Source organism: Artemia sp. Qi Xiang Cuo, chromosome 16 (genome assembly GCF_049724085.1).
Source record: "Artemia sp. Qi Xiang Cuo chromosome 16, ASM4972408v1, whole genome shotgun sequence".
In the NCBI taxonomy this organism is placed as follows: Eukaryota; Metazoa; Arthropoda; class Branchiopoda; order Anostraca; family Artemiidae; genus Artemia; species Artemia sp. Qi Xiang Cuo.
The window spans coordinates 5,898,834-5,918,781 of NC_142809.1; the positions used below are offsets into that span (position 1 = coordinate 5,898,834).

Sequence of the window (19,948 nt, forward strand, 5' to 3'; positions counted from 1 at the left end):
ATGGCTGGCTCTCTCCCATTTTGTCCGAGTTCAATTCCCGGTATGGAAATTTTTTACGTATCATGATTTCTTAAGGAAAATTAAAATAAGGGACGGATACTGTGTACAGGGGAAGGGACATTAAAAATTTCTTTCTTTTGCTCTATTAATTAACTATACCTTTTTTGTCGGTTTGACAAATTTGCTGCGCTTTCTACACTTGTGTTTATGTGACCAGGGGCGTAGTTTGCTAGCCCCCCCCCCTTGGCTGAAATTCAGCGTGTTCAAAAATCTTGTCAAAACTAAGATAGGCTAAATAATTCAAGCATCCACAGAAAGAGATCAGTTTTATTTAGTTTACCTTTGCGTTTATGGTATTATATAGGACATTTTTTATTTTTCATTGTCATTTTTACTTGATTTGGGAAAATCGGCTCCAACTTTGCCCCCCCCAGGATTTAGAAAAAAATTACGCCACTATATGTGCCTAATAAAGAACTTAGGTTACAGCACCAATGAGGAAAATTATACCCTTTTTTAGAAAAACCGGAGTACGCGGGTTTGAGGGTAGTTTGTACCGAAAAAAAAGGGAGTTCAAGCAATGATATATGTAAACAGCACTTTTTGTGCTGCCCCATAGCACTATATAAACAGCGCTGCACCATAGCAGTATTTGCTTAATTTGAGAGCCTTATGTTAAATAAAATTTTATTGATCAAAATATGGCTTTTTATAAATAATTACGTCTTCTGCTTGCGCTACCTTCCTCAAACATACCACTGATAATATGCGCTTCCTCTCCTCAAACATACCACTTTTTTCGTCTCCTTAAACATACCACTGATTGTTAAAAATTGTATTGACAAAATGTGGGTTTTTATAATTAATTACTTCTTCTGTTTGCGCCACCTCCTCAAACATACCACTGATAATATGCGCTTCCTCTCTTCAAACATACCACTTTTTTTCGTCTCCTCAAACATACCACTGGTTAAAATTTTTATTGATCAAAATATGGGTTTTTATAATTAATCACATCTTCTGTTTGCGCCTCCTCCTCAAACATACCACTGATTACATGCACTTCCTCTCCTCAAACCTACAACTTTTTTTCGTCTCCTCAAACATACCACTGATTGTTAAAAATACGACTATTTTAGACGTATTTAATTTCTTAGACCACACTGCTTTTCCATTAAAAACAAAAAAAAATTTTTAAACACGAAAAACGGGTTTTAATTTTCTAGTAGTTCACTGCTTGTTAGAAAATTAAAACCCGTTTTTCGTGTTTAAAAATTTTTTTTTGTTTTTAGACGTATTTCATCGGAAAGTTTGAGAGAGATACAAATTAAAGCAATTATTTAATACCCTAGATAAACAAAGCTCAGCCTGAACTAGGTTTTTGCCTCATCGCCAAAATTAGAAAAATATGTTTTTTGGTTGGGTTTATTGTGTATTAAAAACAAAACAAAACAACGGCAAAATCTAATTTAAAAAAAACTAATATTTTCTGCTGGAAGTAAAGAAGGAAATCGAACTGAAATGCAAACAATAATTATTTCTCCGAAAGTTGCGAAACATACATCCATAAAACTAGCTCAATTAAACTGACTTATGGCATTTTCAATAAGTTTGTTGAATTCATAAACACATAAGGAAACACACTGCGAAAGCGAACCAAAAGAACACTGTTATTCAGTGATTTTCCCCTTTGGTACGAGTGTTTTTGGAATCAGGGAAATGTACTTGCCTGAAGGGCGGGAACATGTCCATCAGTCTTAAATGCGGCTGTCCCCGGGAAGCCAACAAAATGCTTCTTTACCCCGCTGATTTTCAGTGACTTAGTCTAAAAACTGGAAGGATAGATATGTGTTACTTGTTATAGCAATAAAACTTTTGAAACTGATACGGCTATGAATTTTTTATATCCCTTACAAGGTATATTTTTGCGTTTTAGCTTTACGTTAAATTGAGGAACATCTGGTATAAAGAAATTATAAACAGAATTGATAAGCATGAATTACATTAAATGGGTAAAACAACTCCAAGGCACAGCTTGAGCACTTGTTGTTACTTTTGAGGGAGTCCGGTTGGGATTCAATATATACTTCAGGTATTATTTATGACAAGTGTTTTCAGTTATATAGAGAGACCGTTAATATTTTAAAAAAATTTTTCTTTTTCAATATTTGGTCGATACAAAGAATAAACAGGGAATATTGCATGCCAACAGCGGCCCTAAGTAGCTCTCCCCCCATCTACTGCGCATTGGTTTAATCCACCGATAAATCACAACAGACGTTGAAAATTTTTAAATCTTTTTGAGGACATGTAGGAAACAAAAATAATGAATTAGACATTTTATCTTATAGTGAATTCAGTCAACCCCAGGAACAAAATTAGAAAGAGAAAAAAAAATCCAAGCTATTTAAAAAAATATATATATATAACCATTAAAACGACAATTAAAAAAGAGATGGCTTGAGAAAAGCATCAGTACGGATTTCATTAAGTGAAGGCCATGGCTTTTTACTTTAAGTTTTGCTTTTGCGTCCTAATTTGTTGAGTTATATTTGAGTATAAAGGAAAGATATTTCCGTATAAAGAAAATAGTCCATACTTTAACATTTTTTAAGAGTATAGAAGAAACTGCTAAGTTGAACAGAATATTTTGAGTTTACCGCCAATAGTCACTCTCACAAATAATTATGAAGGGAAATAGCAGCAAATCAAAGATAAAATTGTTCTCTACAATAAAATGTAACCGTTAAAATCTGCAATTCGAAAGAAACTAACTTGCGACTAGTAGTGGTCCAGACTCCATTAAGATATGGGTATTGCTCTGTATTTCGGGGTTTTCGGTTCTACTTTTGGGTCCTAACCTTAAATACAAGTAAAATGTATTTTAGTTTAACATAGAAACATTCAAAAATTAACCATTTTTTTGGAGCATGGAAGAAAGTATTAAGCTGAATGGAATAGATTCACAAGATTACAAAATACAATGAAAAACACAACCAAACAACCAAAACATTCAAACAGAACAAGCAATCAAATAAAAAAATAATTAAATAAGCAAATAAATTATTCTCTTAAGAAAAAAGAATAGTTTTTAATTTATGGTTTCTCCACCCTTTTCGTTTAATTGTTATCTTTGGATATTTTTAAGGGCAAAATTAAACCAAACTTATTCCTCAATATAATATACATAATATAATACAATAACATAATATAATATTCCTTGATTTACTACAGAATACTTTTAAGATACCAATAGATGACAAATTGAAAAATAAGCAATTTTATTTTAAGTTATTAACTCAAAACAATAGAAGCCCATTTTATTAGGATCCTAAAATGAGCAAAAAATGACCGCTTTCCACCTTGCATTTCAACTTGGCCGATAATTAGAATATATCCCAGAGAGACAATTGAAATAAATAGAGCATATAGATATAGAGCAAAAGGAGAAATTCGATATAGAGCGATTCGATATAGAGCAAAAGGAGAAATTCGATATAGAGCAATTCGATATAGAGCAAAAGGAGAAATTCGATATAGAGCAATTCGATATAGAGCAAAAGGAGAAAAAGGATAAATCCTTTACTCGACATTGAAAGCTTATTTGTACGTCATTCAACCTAAAATAAAGACGTCAGACAATATGCCACTACTCTTACTACTAATTGCAGCGACAAATTGCAGTGACAATAATTGCAGCGACAAACCACGGGAGACTTACACAGCTCCACACGCTCTTTCTCCAGCCTAATCTGTTAAGAGCTCCACTTTTTACTCCTTGGCAATACTATTCTAGTCTCATTTGAATCATTTCTTGCGATCTCTAATCCCCCATTCCGGGACGGCCTGCCTTTTGTCTGACCCCAATTGGATGACCAGAAAGCAAAATGTTTGGCAATCGATTATCCCTTATTTTTAAGACGGGGTCGAGCTATCTACGTTTTATTTCATTTTAGCCTAAAAAGTAGGATTAAGCCAAAAAGTATTTCTTACTCATTTTTCTGTTATAATCGAAGAGCCCTAACCCTAGAAATACTCTCCCCAGAATATTGCCGTATTTGGGTAAGGATAAGAGGCGTCTACTAAAATTGGCACACTAAATAATTCATCTTTTTTTCGTTAATTGGTTAATTTTCCAAAAATGGCTGCAGCAAAGATCCTTTCCGAAGTGGTCCAACCAAACTTGGGGATGGGAGAAGGCCATACTATGGAGGCCTTTTTTTTAGACATTGTATAGCCAGAAATCATATATTACTATAAATTCCTACTAACTTGGACAATTTATATCACAGCGATAGTGACAAAATTAAGGTAATTTCTATTCGTTTTAAGTTTTAATGCTGCTCCTTACTTTCAGTTGAAAAAACTTTGTTTAAAAAAAATTTAACTTCAGATCATTTTTAAATAATGCCAGGAAATCTGGCTCCACTTCCACGGAAAAATACCTCCTCTCCACGGATATATTCTCTAGACAACTTGATCCTTGTGAAAAATATACCCCGAACAATTACCCTTTACATCTCCACGCGTAAAATTGAGTCGGCAAAGAGAAAGCAAAACATAAGAAGGATTTTGTATAGGAATTCTGGCAAATTCCCCCAGTGTAAAATTTCCCATGAAAAATTCACCCCCTTGGAACTTCCCTCCCAAGAAAAATTCTCCCCGTGGAAAATCGTCCCCGAAGAAAATTCTAGTCTTTTTGGTCATTTAAAAAGGGCACAAGAACGTTTAATTTCCGTTAGAATGAGCCCTCTATCGATATTCTAGGATAACTGGGCCGATACAACAACCCCTGAGGAAAAAAATAAACAGGCATCTGTGATCTCTCTTCTGGCAAAAAAAAAAAAAAAAAAAAAAAAAAAAAAAATGCAACATTCCACATTTTTGTAGATTGGTGCTTGAAACCTCCACATTATGGTTCTTTGATACGATGAATCAGATGGTGCGAGTTTCATTAACAGTCTATGAATTATAGGGGGTGTATTTTTTTTTCTTTTTTCAAAAATCAGGCAAATTTTCTTAGGCTCGTAGTCTTCGATGGGTAGAACTAAACTTATATACTTGGAAATTAAACTTCGGCTATATATTTGAATCAGCAAAATAAGCCAATTCTTTTGATATACTATTGCTATTAAAATTCCAATTTTAGAGTTTCGGTTACTATTGAGCCGGGTCGCTCCTTACTTACAGTTCGTTACCACGAACTGTTTGCTCGCCTTAGCGTGTCTAGCTAGGTGATACAAAAATGAAGACAAAAATGAGAAAAGTCGAATGGCAAGAAACAAAATATACCTCGTAGATGAGAAACAAAAGATGAACAAAGAAGTTAAAAAATACGTAAAAAAAGAGCCTTAGGAATAAAACACATAATAAAAATAATACTTTAAAAAACAGACACGAAATAGTGAATTAAAGGAACGAGGCAAAAAAAAGAAGCATAAAAAAGACACGGTAAAGGCCGATGAAAGACGCAGATCATAGCTGCACATAATAACACTTAGTTAAGAATAGCTGAATATAAGATAGAAAAAAAGTTATGCTTCATGGGTATGCTTCATGGGTATTTTAAACACCCCACTAACTAAATTTTCCCGGGTGAAATCCTGCCCGGGATTAAAGAAACTACCTTTTGGTCTCAGTGATTGGAAACATCTGTTAATGTTATGTTTACGCAAAATTTGTTTAAGCTTCTCCCCCAAAACAGGTACATAAGGCGAATAAATGAAACTTTTAGACACATTTAATTCTGAAGACTGTGAAACTCCAATAACCCTATTATTATGTTTAAAGCGTCTATTTTTATTAGTTTATCAGTGAATTTAATCGGGTAACTATTACAAAATAAAATATCCCTCAAATGCAACAATTCAGAATCTAGAAGCTCATGGGAACAAATTTTGAACGCTGTATCTACCAGTGAGGTTACAACCCCACATATCACCGAAACAGGGTGGCACGAATGAAAATTCAAATATTCAATAAATTTAAAATTCAAAAAATATTCGTAATTTCATAAATCAAAAAATTCAAATATCTATCATTGTGTGGAGGCAAATTGTAAAATTTAAAATTCCTTGTTCTCATGGGAAGTTTTATATTAGTAGAACTCATCAACAATTTCTTGAAAGATATATTGAGCATCAGAATTCAATAAAAATAAACCTACAATTAAGCAAGCCTCCTGAAGCTTTTGTTTCGGTTCTGGCTGAACATATTTTCTTTCAACCTGAACATTTTGTACAATCTGAGAAGGCCACGGCTATTTCTAATGATAGAGGTTTTTCTCAGTGTCCGAGGGAGGCTACAGAAATTAGAAACATATGTTTGCCATTCTGTCAATAAACACGGGAAATTTAAATATTGACTTAATTTAGGTTTGTCTTTTGAAAAGTGAATCAACAGTCAATAAGGGAATTAAGATCTTAAACAATCACCTGGGGACTAGATTACCAATTAGACCAAAGAGAGTTTCTTCGATAGTAGCTGATAGCAGGATTATTGCGCAACAGAATAATTAATTTAATTTATTTTTTTTTAAATTTGTTTTAGTCTTTTCTGTTTACTGGTGGCGGTCTCGTTTGTTGTTTTTTATTATTTACTTATAATTATAGTTTCTATATTCTTTGCCATAGACGGCTTGAAAAATACTTATCTTTCATCGCTATAACCGGTTCGAAAAATAGGAAATTTTAACTTTTTTTTATATACGTGCTTAAAAACACTGCTAGTGGAACAACCCCTTTTAGGGTTGTTCCTCCCTTTTTGAAAATTATGGTTTTTTGTCACATCCCCTTCCGACCTACCGGTTTTACAGTCTCTAAAAACCCTTACTGTTTAGTAAAACTTATTTTATTTATAAAAAAAAAATACTCCTGTCTTATCAAACAGTTCGTGGTAACGAACTGTAAGTAAGGAGCGACCCGGCTCAATGGTAACCGAAACTCTAAAAAACGGGATTTTGATACCAATAGATACATCAAAAGAATCAGATTTTAATTCTGATTTCAAATATATAAGTTTCATTAAGTTTAATCTTACCCATCAAAAGTTACGTGCCTGAGAAAATTTGGCTGATTTTCGAAAAAAGGGGGAAAGACCCCCTAACAGTTATAGAACCTTAATGAAAATCACACCATCATATTCAGCGTATCAGAGAACCCTACTGTAGAGGTTTCAAGCTCCTATCTACAAAAATGTGGAATTTTCAATTTTTTGCCAGAAGAAAGATCACGGATGCGTGTTTATTTGTTTGTTGGTTTGTTGTTTTTTTTTTCCCCAGGGGTGATCGTATCGACCCAGTGGTCAAGAAATATCGTGAGAGGGCTCATTGGAATGGAAATTTAAATTTCTAGTGCCCTTTTTAAGTGACCAAAAAAAATGGAGGGCAACTAGGCCCCCTCCCACGCTCATTTTTTCCCAAAGTCATCCGATCAAAATTTTGAGATAGCCATTTTGTTCAGCATGGTCGAAAATATGATAAAAATGTCTTTTAGGATGACTTGATCCCCCAAAGTCCCCAGGGGGAGGGCTGAAAGTTATGAACTTTACTCCATTTTAACATATAGTTTTGGTTATGGGGATGTCTCCAGACTGGTTCAGAGGTGCTGTTGGGGGTTAGGGGGGGGCTGGAGAGGGTGGGCCGCGCGCTGGCAGGATCTTTCCAGGTAGGAAGTTTGCAGGGGGGAAGGGACATTGCTATGAAGGGGGCGCCGGATTTCCCAGCATTATTAAATAAAAAGATCAGGAATTAAATAAAAAAGAACAATTTTTTCAACTGATCAACTGATTGTGATTAAGAGGTCATTTTTAAAGAACTGGAAAAAAAATTTGAACTATAGTTTAAAGAGCAGGGTATTGACTAGGGGGCGAACCCCCTAATATACGTGTTAAAAATTTATGAATATAGAAGTTCGTTACGTAAGTTAATTCTAAGTTACGTATATTTATTACTAATAAAAACGTTCGTAAATAAAATTAAACAAGTTTCGAAAAAGCCATTTAACCAAATATAATATGCAAATTTTGTTTTGATTATTCATGTGGGATGAGCGAAAATCAAAACCTTTATTAATTCAAAACGTTAAAAAATTAAATAAAAAAAAAACAAGTTTTTTTAACTAAAAGTAAGGAGCAACAGTAAAAACTTAAAACCAGCAGAAATTATCCCGTATATGAAAGGGGCTGTCCCCTACCCAACGCCTCGTTCTTTACGCTGAAGTTTGACTCTGTCTCACAACTTTATTTTTTTAAACAATAAAAAACTTTAGTGTAAAGAGCGAGGCGTTGAGGAGGGGACAGCCCCTTTCATATACAGAATAATTTCTGTTCGTTTTAAGTTTTAACGTCGTTCCTTACTTTCAGTAAAAAAAACTTGCTTTTTTTTTATTTAATATACCTAAGAGCTTATCCTTCAACTCCTTTAGTTTTTTGAAAAAATCTACAAAAATTAAGCTGATCTGAGTTTAAATTAAGTAAGAATAATAGGTGTTTTCAAATGATATTAAAGAGCGGCATTACTTTTTGAACGAATAGATATTATGCTGCAAATGAGGAAACTCATATAGAAGCCCCTCCCCTTGCCAAACAGTTCGTAGGAACGAACTGTAACTAAGGAGTGACCCGGTTCAATTGTAGCCGAAACTTTAAAAAACGGAACTTTGATACCAGTAGATACATCAATAAAATTGGATTTTTATGCTGATATCAGATATATAAGTTTCATGAAGTTTAGTCTAACCCATCAAAAGTTAAGAGCCTGAATTTGCCTTATCATAGGCAGTGCGCTAGCGCTGCCTAAGTAAAGAACGACGTGGGCACAATGTGTGTGTTTTTTTGTTGTTTTTTTTCTCCATACCCGGGCACATCGTATCGAAAGAGTTGTCGTAGAAAGTTCGAAAAGGGCTCATTCGATTGCAAATTAGAGTGGCTAGTGCCCTTTTTAATAGTTGAAAGTGATTGGAGGGCAACTAGCCCCCCCCCCTCACGCCCATCATTCCCCCAAACACATCCAATCAAAATTTTGAGATAGCCATTTTGTTCAGCGAAGTTGATTTCCAGATAGAAAATATCTTTTTGAGCAGGACACTCTTCCACAACCCTCGGGGCAAGGGTTTTAAGTTATGCCCTGGGGGTATATCAGGTTTTTATAGAAGGTGTTGTCGTAGAAACTTCAAAAAAGGCTTATTCATTTTTAAATTCAAAGGACTAGCGCCCTTTTTAAAAGTCGAAAGTAATTGGAGGGCAACTAGCCGCCCCCCCCCCCTCACGCCCATCATTACAAAAAACACATCCAATCAAAATTTTGAGATAGCCATTTTGTTCAGCGAAGTTGATTTCCAAATAGAAAATATCTTTTTGAGCAGGACACTCCCCCACAACCCTCGGGGCAAGGGTTTTAAGCATTGCCCTGGGGCCATATAAGGTTTTTATAAACGGCGTTGTCGTAGAAACTTCAAAAAAGGCTCATTCAATCGGAAATTAAAAGGGCTAGTACCATTTTTAATAGTCACAAGTTATGGTAGGGCGGATATCCCCCCCCCCCACGTCCGTCCTTCCCCCAAACAAATATACTCAAAATTAGTAAATAGCTATTTGTTCTAAAGAGCTCATTTCAAAATAAAAAAAATCTTTTTTAAGAGGACCCTCCCCCACAACCCTTAGTGCAAGGGTTTTAAGTTATGCCCTGGGGCCATATACGGTTTAAATCGAAGGTGTTGTCTTATAAACTTCAAAAAAGGCTCTTTCGATTGGAAATTCAAAGGGCTAGTGCCCGTTTTAATAGTCGAAAGTGATTGGAGGGCATCTAGCCCCCCCCGCGCCCATCACTCCCCAAAACACATCCAATCAAAATTTTCAGATTGCCATTTTGTTCAGCGTAGTTGATTTCAAGATAGAAAATATGTTTTTGAGGAGGACACTCCCCTACAACCCCCAGGGCAAGGGTTTTAAGTTATGCCCTGGGGGCATATAAGGTTTTTATAGAAGGTGTTGTCGTAGAAACTTCAGAAAGGGCTCATTCGATTTGAAATTCAAAGGACTAGTGCCCTTTTTAATAGTCGGAAGTGATTAGTAATATTTTTTTGTTGTTGTTTAGACCAGGGCACTTCGTATCGAATGAGTTGTCGTGGGAACTTTGAAAGGGGCTCATTTGATTGAAAATAGAAAGGGCTGATTCCCTTTTTAATAGTCGAAAGTGATTGGAGGGCAACTAGTCCCCCTTGCACTCCCACCCTCCCATTCGCCCATTATGTTTAAAGACTAAATGTTGCCTCAAGATTAAATCAAAATGCACTGTGATAATGCTAATTCAAAATAAGGCATCTCAATAAGGCATTCATTAAGATTCTATCCCTTTTAGCAGGTGTTTTCCCCCCTTTTTGGAAAATTAATTAAAAAAACTTGTTCCACAAAATAAGTTTTTCGAAGAAAAGTAAAGAACTTTATTAAACAAAAAATGAGCAAAAATAAATCAAATAATCTACCAAGCTCGAAACTACCACAAATCAGTATCGATAAATAAATGAAACCCAAAACGAACAGAAATTAAAATAAATAACCGAGTCAAACTCAAAACGAGCAGAAATTAACATAATTTGGGCGCAAAACTCCTATGCCTTCCCAAGGCCAACACAAAATTTGCACTTTACTGAAAAAATATAAATGTTTCTACTCTTATAACTTTAATAAATCAAATAATTTTAACATTTTGATTACTAAATATCAGCATATGCATATTAAACTGACAATGCACATTCATTTGTTTTTTTCAGTAAAATGCAAGTTTTGTTTTGGCCTTGGGAAGGCATAGGGGTTTTGCGCCCAACTTATGTTAATTTCTGCTCGTTTTGAGTTTGACTCGGTCATTTATTGTAATTTCTGTTCGTTTTGGGTTTCATTTATTTATCGATATTGATATGTGGTAGTTTCGAGCTTGGTAGATTATTTGATTTTATTTTTGCTCATTTTTTATTTAATGGAGTTCTTTACTTTTCTTTGAAAAACTTATTTTGTGGAAAAAGTTTTTTTAATTAATTTTCAAAAAAGGGGGGAAACACCTGCTAAAAGTGATAGAATATTATTGACAATCAAGCCATGAGGTTCAGCGTAACAGAAAACCCTACTGTATAACAGTAAATGTTAAAAGCTCCTATCTGCTAAGATGTCAGATTTTTGATTTTTTGTCAGAGGAAAGATCACGGATGTGTGTTTATTTGTCTGTTTGTTCTTTTGTCGTTTTTCTCCCAGGGGTGAACGTATCGATCCAGTAGTCCTAAATATCGTGAGATGGCTCATTCGAATGGCAATTAAACGTTCTAGTGCCCTTTTTAAGTGGCCAAAAAAAATTGGAGGGCAACTTGGCCCCCTCCCACGCTCATTTTTTCCCGAAGTCACCCAATCAAAATTTTGAGATAGCCATTTTGTGCAGCAAAGTTGAAAATCTAATAAATATGTCTTTGAGGATGACTCAATCCCCCAATGTTCCTGGGGGAAGAGCTGCAAGTTATGAACTTTGCCCATTGTTTACATACAGTATTGGTTATTGGGAAATATACAGACGTTACAGGAGGGATTTTCTCTGGTGGGGGGTGGGTCGGAGGAGGTTTTTTTAACTAAAAGTTTTTTCAACTGAAAGTAAGGAACAACATTAAAACTTAAAACGAAAAGAAATTACTACGTGTATGAGAGGGTTCGCCCCATAGTCAATACCTCGCTCTTTGCGCTAAAGTTTTCTTAGTACTTTCAAAAGAGCTATCTAATCAAACTAAACGGCTTTTGTGATTCAGGGATTTTTGATTCGAACAAAATTCTAACTTTAGCGTAAAGAGCGAGATATTGTCTAGGGGGAGAACCGCCTCATATACGTAATAAAAAAAAACAAGCGAGACGGCTCAATAGTAATCGTAAATTTAAAAAGCGGAATTTTTGTGTCAATAAATATAACAAAAGAATGGGCTTATAATGCTGATTCTAAATATATAAATTTCCTTAAGTTTAGTATTACTCATCAAAGGCTACGAGCCTGAGAAAATTTACCTAATTTTTTAAAAAAGGAGAAAACACCCTCGACAAGTGAAAAAATCTTAATGAAAATCAAACCATCAGATTCAGCGTATCAAAAAACCCTATTACATATGTTTCAAGCTCATATCTGCAAAAATGTGCAAATTTGTATTTTTTGACAGAAGAACGGATGCGCGTTTTTTTTTTTTTTTTTTTTTTTGGCAGGGGTAATCGTACCGACCCAGTGGTCCTAGAACATCAAAAGAGGGCTCATTCAAACGAAAATTAAAAGTTATAGTGCCCTTTTTAAGCGACCAAAAACGCTGGAGGGCAACTAGAACCCCTCCCTTGCCCCTTTTTCCCAATTTCGTCTGATTAAAAGTTTGAGATAGCCATTCTGTTCAGCATAGTTGAAAAACCCAACAAATATACCTTTGAAGGTAACAAATTACTCCTAGAGCCCTTATGGAAAGGTCTTAAAGTTATAAAATTTGTATACGTATAGTATTTGTTATTGATAACTGTGCATACATTTTCTTTGGGGGGGGGGGGGGCGAATTTTCTGCTAGGGGTTTTTTTCCACAGGGAGAATTTTCCATGGGGAGCAAAGTTTCCAGGGAGTAAACTTTTCGGGGGAAATTTTACTCTAGGGGAATTCGCCAGAATTCCAATACGAAATTCTTGTTATGTGTCTTGCTTTCCTTTTGCCGACTCATTTTTACGCGTGGACATGTTAAAGGTAATTGTGTGGGGTAAATTATCACCGAGATTGAATAATCTAGAGAATATGTCTGTAGGGAGGGATCTATTTCTGTGGAGGCGGAGCCAGATTTCCTGGCTCCGCCTATTTAAAAAACGATCAGAAATTAAATGAAAAAAACAAATTTCTTCGACTGAAAGTAAGAAACATTATTAAACCTTAAAACAAACAGAAATTATTGTGTATATGTGGGGGTTGCCTCCTCCTCAACACCTTGCTTCTTACAATGAAGGTTGAATTTTGCCCCAATTCTTTATAAACGACCCCTGTAACAAAAGGGTTGTTTAATTAGAACAATCAGAAGTTTTTATTTTTTTTTTTAAGTACTAAAAACTGTAGCGTGAACAGCAAGGTGTTGACGAGGGGCTTATCAACCTCTCGTGCAGGAAAAAATAAAGATTAATGGGTTTCAAACAGTTCGTGTTAAAGAATCAAACTGTTTGTGGTAAAGAACTGTAAGTAAGGACCGACCCGGCTCAATAGTAACCGAAACTCTTAAAAAAGAATTTTGATACCAACAAATACATCAAAACAATCAGATTCTTGTGTTGCTTTCAAATATATAAGCCTCATCATGTTTAGTTTTATCCATCAAAAGTTACGTGCCTGAGAAAATTTGCCTTATTTTCGAAAAAAAGGGGAAAACATCCCTTAAAAGCCATAAACTCTAATGAAAAGCACACCATCCGATTCAGTGTATCAGAGAACCCTGCTATAGAAATTTCAAGCTCCTATCTGCAAAAATGTGGAATTTTGTAGTTTTGCCAGAAGAAAGATCGTGGGAGGATTATCCCATGGAGGAAGTTTTCATGGGGGAAGGGACATTGCTATGAAGCGGGCGCCGGAAGGAAAACGACCATAAATTAAATAAAAATCAGGCTTTTCAACTGAAACTAAGGAGTAACATCAAAATTTTAAAGGTAAATAAATGACTATGCATATGATTGGCTTCGCCCCTTAGTTATTACCTCGCTCTTTACGGTATAGTTTTTTTTTGTACTTTCATCATAACTGTTTCTCGTAATTCACGGCCTTTGTGATAAAGCGGTTATTCTAAAAGAATTGGAACAAAATTTGAACTTTAGTGTAAAGAGAGAGGTATTGACAAGAAGGCGAACCCCCTAATATACGTAACAAAAATATACGAATATAGAAGTTCATTAAGTAAATTAATTCGTAAGTTACGTCACATCAATATTTCGAGAAAGCCATTTAGGCAAAAAAAGTAAAATTAATATGTAAATTTCGTTTAAGTATTCATGTACGGTAAGCCAAAATCAAAGATGCATTCAAAAATGTTCAGAAATTAAACAAAAAATAAGTTTTTCTTAACTGAAAGTAAGGAGCGACATTAAAACTTAAAACGAACAGAAATTGTTCCGTATATGAAAGAGAATATCCCCTCCTCAACGCCTCGCTCTTCACGATAATGTTTCACTGTGTCTCACAACTTTATTTTTTAAAACAAAAAAAAATTAGCGTAAAGAGCGATGTGTTGAGGATCGGACAGCCCCTTTCATATACCAAATAATTTCTGTTCGTTTTAAGTTACAAAGTCGCTCCTAATTAATAAAAAACAGTCCTTTAATTTAATTTACCCTACAGTTTAACTAGAATTTTACTGAACGTTAGATCATTTTAGAAGGGTCATTCACATAATACGAGGAATTTTTATTTTTCATTATTTCTTCTATCAATTTTTTTTTCCCGAAACAACTTGTCGGAAAAACAAGGTCGAGATCGATCACGGACGATGTACTTCAAGTTCAACGTTTTATTATCCACATATGTATATTTGTCTAGGCCCATGGAGGGAAGAGCTCGAAAAACTAGGTCTTGGCAAAGATAAAATAACACTACAGTAAGAAGATGAACACAAAAACACAGATACAATAACTCTATAGAAATATGAAAGCAACAGCTAGCCGAGGATTCATAATAAAATATCAAAACTTAATTTTTATTAAATATTAAATAAAAAAACAAGTTTTTCAACTGATAGAGAGGAGTAACATTAAAACTTAAAACGAAACTTAAAACTTTAAAACTTAAAACTAAAAATTAAAAAACTAAAACTAAAAATTAAAACTTAAAACTTAAAACTTTATGCTGATTTCAAATATATAAGTTTCATCGTATATTACGTATATGAGAGGGTTCTTCACCTAGTCAATACCTCGCTCTTTATGCTAAAGTTCGAATTTTGCTCGAATCACAAATCCCTGAATCACAAATGCCGTTTAATTAGACTAGATATCTCTTTTGAAAGTACTAAAAAAAACTTTAGCGCAAAGAGCAAGGTACTGACTAGGGGACACACCCCCAAATACACGTAATAATTTCTGTTCGTTTTAAGTTTTAATGTTGCTTCTTACTTTCAGTTGAAAAAACTTGTTTTTTCAACTGAAAAAACAAGTTTTTTTTTTGGGGGGGGGGCTTGTTTAATTCTGATCGATTTTTGAATAATGCTGGGAAATCCAGCGCCCTCTTGAAATAAATGTCCCTTCCTCCACGGAAAATTGATTCATGGTAAGATTCTCCCCCGTAGCCCCCGCCTCCACCGACCCCCCTCCCACCAGAAAAAAATCCCTCCTGAAAACGTCTGTATACTTCTCAATAATCAATACTTTATTTAAACAATGGGCAAAGCTTATAACTTGCAGCCCTTCCCCCGGAAACTCTGGGCGATAAAGTTATCCTCAAAGACATATTTATTAGATTTTCGATTATGTTGAACAACATGGCTATCTCAAAATTTTGATTGGGTGACTTCGGGAAAAAATGAGCGTGGGAGGGGGCCAAGTTGACCTCCAATTTCGTTGGTCAATTAAAAAGGGTACAAGGACATCTAATTTCCGTTCGCATGAGCCCTCTCATGATATTTTAGGACTACTGGATCAAAACGATCACCCCTGAAAAAAAAACAAATAAAAACGCACCAGTCATCTTTCTTCTGGCAAAAAATACAAAATTCCACATTTTTGCAGATAGGAACTTGAAACATATACAATAGGGTTTTCTGTTACGCTGAATCTGATGGTGTGATTTCATTAAGATTCTATCACTTTTAGGGGTGTTTCCCCCTTTTTTCGAAAATATGGCAGACTCGTAACTTTTGATGGGTAAAACTAAACTTAATGAAGCTTAAATATTTGAAATCAGCAAAAAAAATCCAATTCTTTTGATCAAGGCCGTACCCAGGTTTTTCTTTCTGAAGGGGTTTTACTAAAAAAAAAAAAAATGGGGGGGGGGGTCTACAAAAAAAACTCAAAAACGCATACAAAATTTGTTTATATCCATTTTTGTTAGGTTTTTACGAGTCAGACAAATATTTGGGGGGGGGGTCAACCCCCCCCCCCCCCTCACTCTGGGTACGGCATTGCTTTTGATGTATCTACTGGTATCAAAATTTCGTTCTTTAGAGTTTCGGTTACGTTTTTTTAGAGCCGGGTCGCTCCTTACTTACAGTTTGTTACCACGAACTGTTTGATAGATTATTACTAGAAGATAACCAGGAGGCTCTTACCAACCAGAGCAACCAACCTTACAAATAACTTTATCTTATTTAATAAACACTAATAAACAGTAAACACTAAATTTTGAACTAAATAAAATTACCGATTATTTTAAATTAATAGGATAGAACTATGTTCATCAATGAGATCCTTGCGAATATCCCAGCACCAGACTATTAACGCAAGCAGAGCGAATTTTGATACATTTTTTGCAGAGTGATATAACTATGTAACTACTGTGATTGGGAGAATGAATTTTAATTAAGGTCATATTAATACCATATTTGAATTTGGAAAGAATTGCTCCAAAATAAATTGTTGAAAAACTGCAAGTATATCTAAATAAGTATATAAAGATAATGTAGAAGACTTACTTTCAAGTGCAATAGGTGATGGAATAAAAAGTTTCAGGATTCCTAGTTATTTTTAAAATCCGAATTGGCTTAATATAGCTTTTAAATATATAAATATACTAGAGAACAATAGTTGATATTAGAATGAATCAGAGCAAAATAAATGTTTTGTATACATAATTTAAGAGAGAGAAAACGAGCATAATTTAAATAAAACAGTGGAAACCAAAAGAAACTTTAAATAGTAAAAAATCCAAATATTTGGATTCCACGTCCGGGAGCCTTTATCAGCCTTAAAAAAGAAAAGTTAAAGTTAATTTAAATTACACGGCCCATATACAGAAAAAAAACAAAAAACCCAACAAACAAATAAATAAAACTCACATCTTAGTAACCTCTAAAATGCTGCAATTATTTAAAAATGCTTCGTAATGAAATCATAATTATTTATAAATACTTAATGAAATAATGAAGTGTAGTTTTAGCCACTTCTAGAAGCATCGTCACTTTTACAGGTGATACTATGCTTCCATCCTTTTAGACAGTGTTTTCGAATAAATCTGGAGCCCCCTTTTATGAGCTATCGTTTTGCTGCCTGTTTTGGTTCATCATTGCTATTAAAAAAAGACGCCTTTCAACTGTTGCTTGAGTTTTGGTAATAAAAAGAATCAAATGGGGCTAGACGTGGGCTATAAGAGAGATGTTGCTGCAACTCTCATCAACATTCTCGCAATGCTTCTTTTGCGTGAAAAATGCTCCGGGGCGTTGTCGTGATGGAAGAAGATTCCGCAATGGAGCTTGCGTGAACGTTTTTCGGCTAGTTCTGCTCTTAATTTCCTTAAAACTTCTACATAGTAGGCTTTTATGACAATTTTTAAGCTTCTAAATAGTCTAAAATACAACTCGTTCAGAGTTCCACACAATGGTTTCAATTACCTTGTAGACAGAAGTTCCACGCACTTTTTGAATGCCTCTGGTATTAAATTATTAGAATTTAATTAAAATGATGAATTTTGAAATCTTTCAAAAGTGTAAAAGTATGGTCAGTTCACTAGTGTGGGCAATTTATTTACCATTTGCCTTTCAAATCATTTAAACTGAAAGTTTTATTGTTCAATATTAATGTTAGTCAGCAAAACCTTCCATTCAGTTTTTTATACTATGAGTTTTGATTTCTGCTGATCTGAAGCTAAATATGGTCTTTACTACACTTTGAAAAATTCTTTTTTAGAAAGTTATTTTTTAATTAATTAGGAAAAAACAAATAAAGTTTGTATCACATTGCTCTTCTATTACAGCATTATCCTGCAGAGGGATGCTCTCTTACATAGAGGATATTTCTGTTCGTTTTCTAGATTAACATATGCATAACTTGCTTTGAAAATGAAAATCACCCTTTTATAAGGTGATTAATTTAAAAAAAAACCATGCCTTCTCAAAACCAGAACATAATTTGTGTTTTACTGAAAGAAAGAAAAAACGAATGACCGTGGATTGTAAGTTTAATTGACATATACTGATATTTACTCCGTAAGTTTTTGATAATTTTTTATTAATGAAAGTAAAATAAGTCATTGCATTTAATACGTGTTTTGTTTCGTGTAAAAGGTGTTTCAGTAAAGCGCAAATCATGTTCGGAGTCTTGACAAGGCATGGGGGTTATCAGCCGTACTCATGTTTATTTTTGCTCGTTTTGAGTTTACTCGGGTATTTATTGTAATTTCTGTTCATTTTGAGTTTCATTTATTTATTAACAGTGATTTGTGGTAGTTTTAAGCTTGGAAATTTTCCTTTATATTCGCCCATTTTTGGCTTAAAGCAGCTCTTTACTTTTCTTTGAAAAACTTGTTTTGTGGTGAAAGATTTTAAAATTAATTTATGTTCCTGTTTTATTGACATAGTCTTGTTCAAGAAATTTTTTTTATATCTTTTCATTTTTTTCCCATAAGAATCCCTAGTTTGGTTTGCTATTTGTATGTTGGAGAAACTTTTCAACAATTTTAAATCCTGATACAAACAGTATTTTTTAATTTAATTTGTTGTTAACTCCTTAAGTTGACCTAAAAATAAAACAATATCATTCGCAAGAGATTCTATCTATGCTCTTTTACAACCTAGATACACTTACACTTTTTTCATTTATTGAAATTGTAAGAGCAGAAGTAGTAATAGTATTAGCTCCAATAGTTTTAACTCAGTACTCCCAGTCGTTCTCGATATATTGCCGAGGTGTCTTCTTGGCAACCATAAACACAATGTCTTTTGATTTAGTTTAAAACAACATTTATTTTTAAAGCATAAGGGGCCAATTGCTTGATTTTGGGGGGGGGGGGGGTGGCATATCCTTAAAGAAATAGTTGCTGGACCGTTTTACTATGCTGAACAAAATGGCTGTCTCAAAATTTTGACTGGATGGGTTTGGAAAAGGAATGGGCTTGAGAGGAGGGCTGATTGCCATTCAACCTCTCTTTGCTCTTAAAAAGAGCACCAGAATTTTGATTTTGAATGGAATTAGTTCCTTTAAAATTCACTAATGTTTCTAGCTATTATAAAGTGGGGCTGCCCATTATGTTACTTATGTGCCTTTTTGAAAACTTGTGTACATACAATCTTTTTGTTTAACAGAATTGCTCCCTGAAATTTCCATATAAGTTTCACCTTAATACGCTTAGCGTCATTAGTTATTGTAACCGCAGTTATAGCATTAATAGTATACACATAGTGCCTTCTGGATAGTTCAAAACCCTCCACAAGTTACCCTTAAAGGTCTAATTTCATAATTTAATTTGTTCTTCAGATATTGTTTTGTCACCTTTTTGAAAGTCTACATGCTCATCTTTGTTTTGATTGAGTTCAACATTCGCCTAAATATTCCTTAAAAGCTTCAAACTAATACCCTTAGATTGGACAACAGCAATAGTTGTAGAAGCATATGTAGCAGTATGCGCATAGCACCGTTGGTTTCTTCAACATTCCCTTCAACACAGGCAGAAAGCTTCAGCTTAATACTGTTAACCGTTCCTGAAGCATTTCTGATGGGTCCGCTTGGCAACCTGTGTAGGCATAATGTGTTTCGAATTAGTTCCATTTAGTTTCTAAATATCTCAAAATTTTCACCGTAATATCTTTAGGTTTAATAGCAGTAGAAGTAGTAGTTGCAGTAGAATTAATTGTAGTAGCCTAAGCTTTAGTGGTAGTAGTAACAATAAAAGCAGATTTAATACTCACAGTATTAGTAGTTACTTTTAGTTAATTCAACATCCCTTACAACAAAACCTGTTAGTTTCAACTTCACACACCAAACTCTCCTGAAATATTGC

At 34.3% G+C, this 19,948-nt stretch overlaps 1 protein-coding gene across 1 annotated transcript in view; it reads left to right on the plus strand.

Moving 5' to 3' along the window:
* Positions 1–1,790: 1,790 nt before the first annotated feature.
* The window catches only part of mAChR-B (muscarinic acetylcholine receptor), a 113,419-nt gene continuing 95,261 nt past the window's right edge, over positions 1,791–19,948 (plus strand). The window contains exon 1 of the mRNA XM_089102666.1: positions 1,791–1,917. The gene's annotated coding sequence lies outside the window, so the exon portion shown is untranslated. The remainder of the gene's footprint in view (positions 1,918–19,948) is intronic.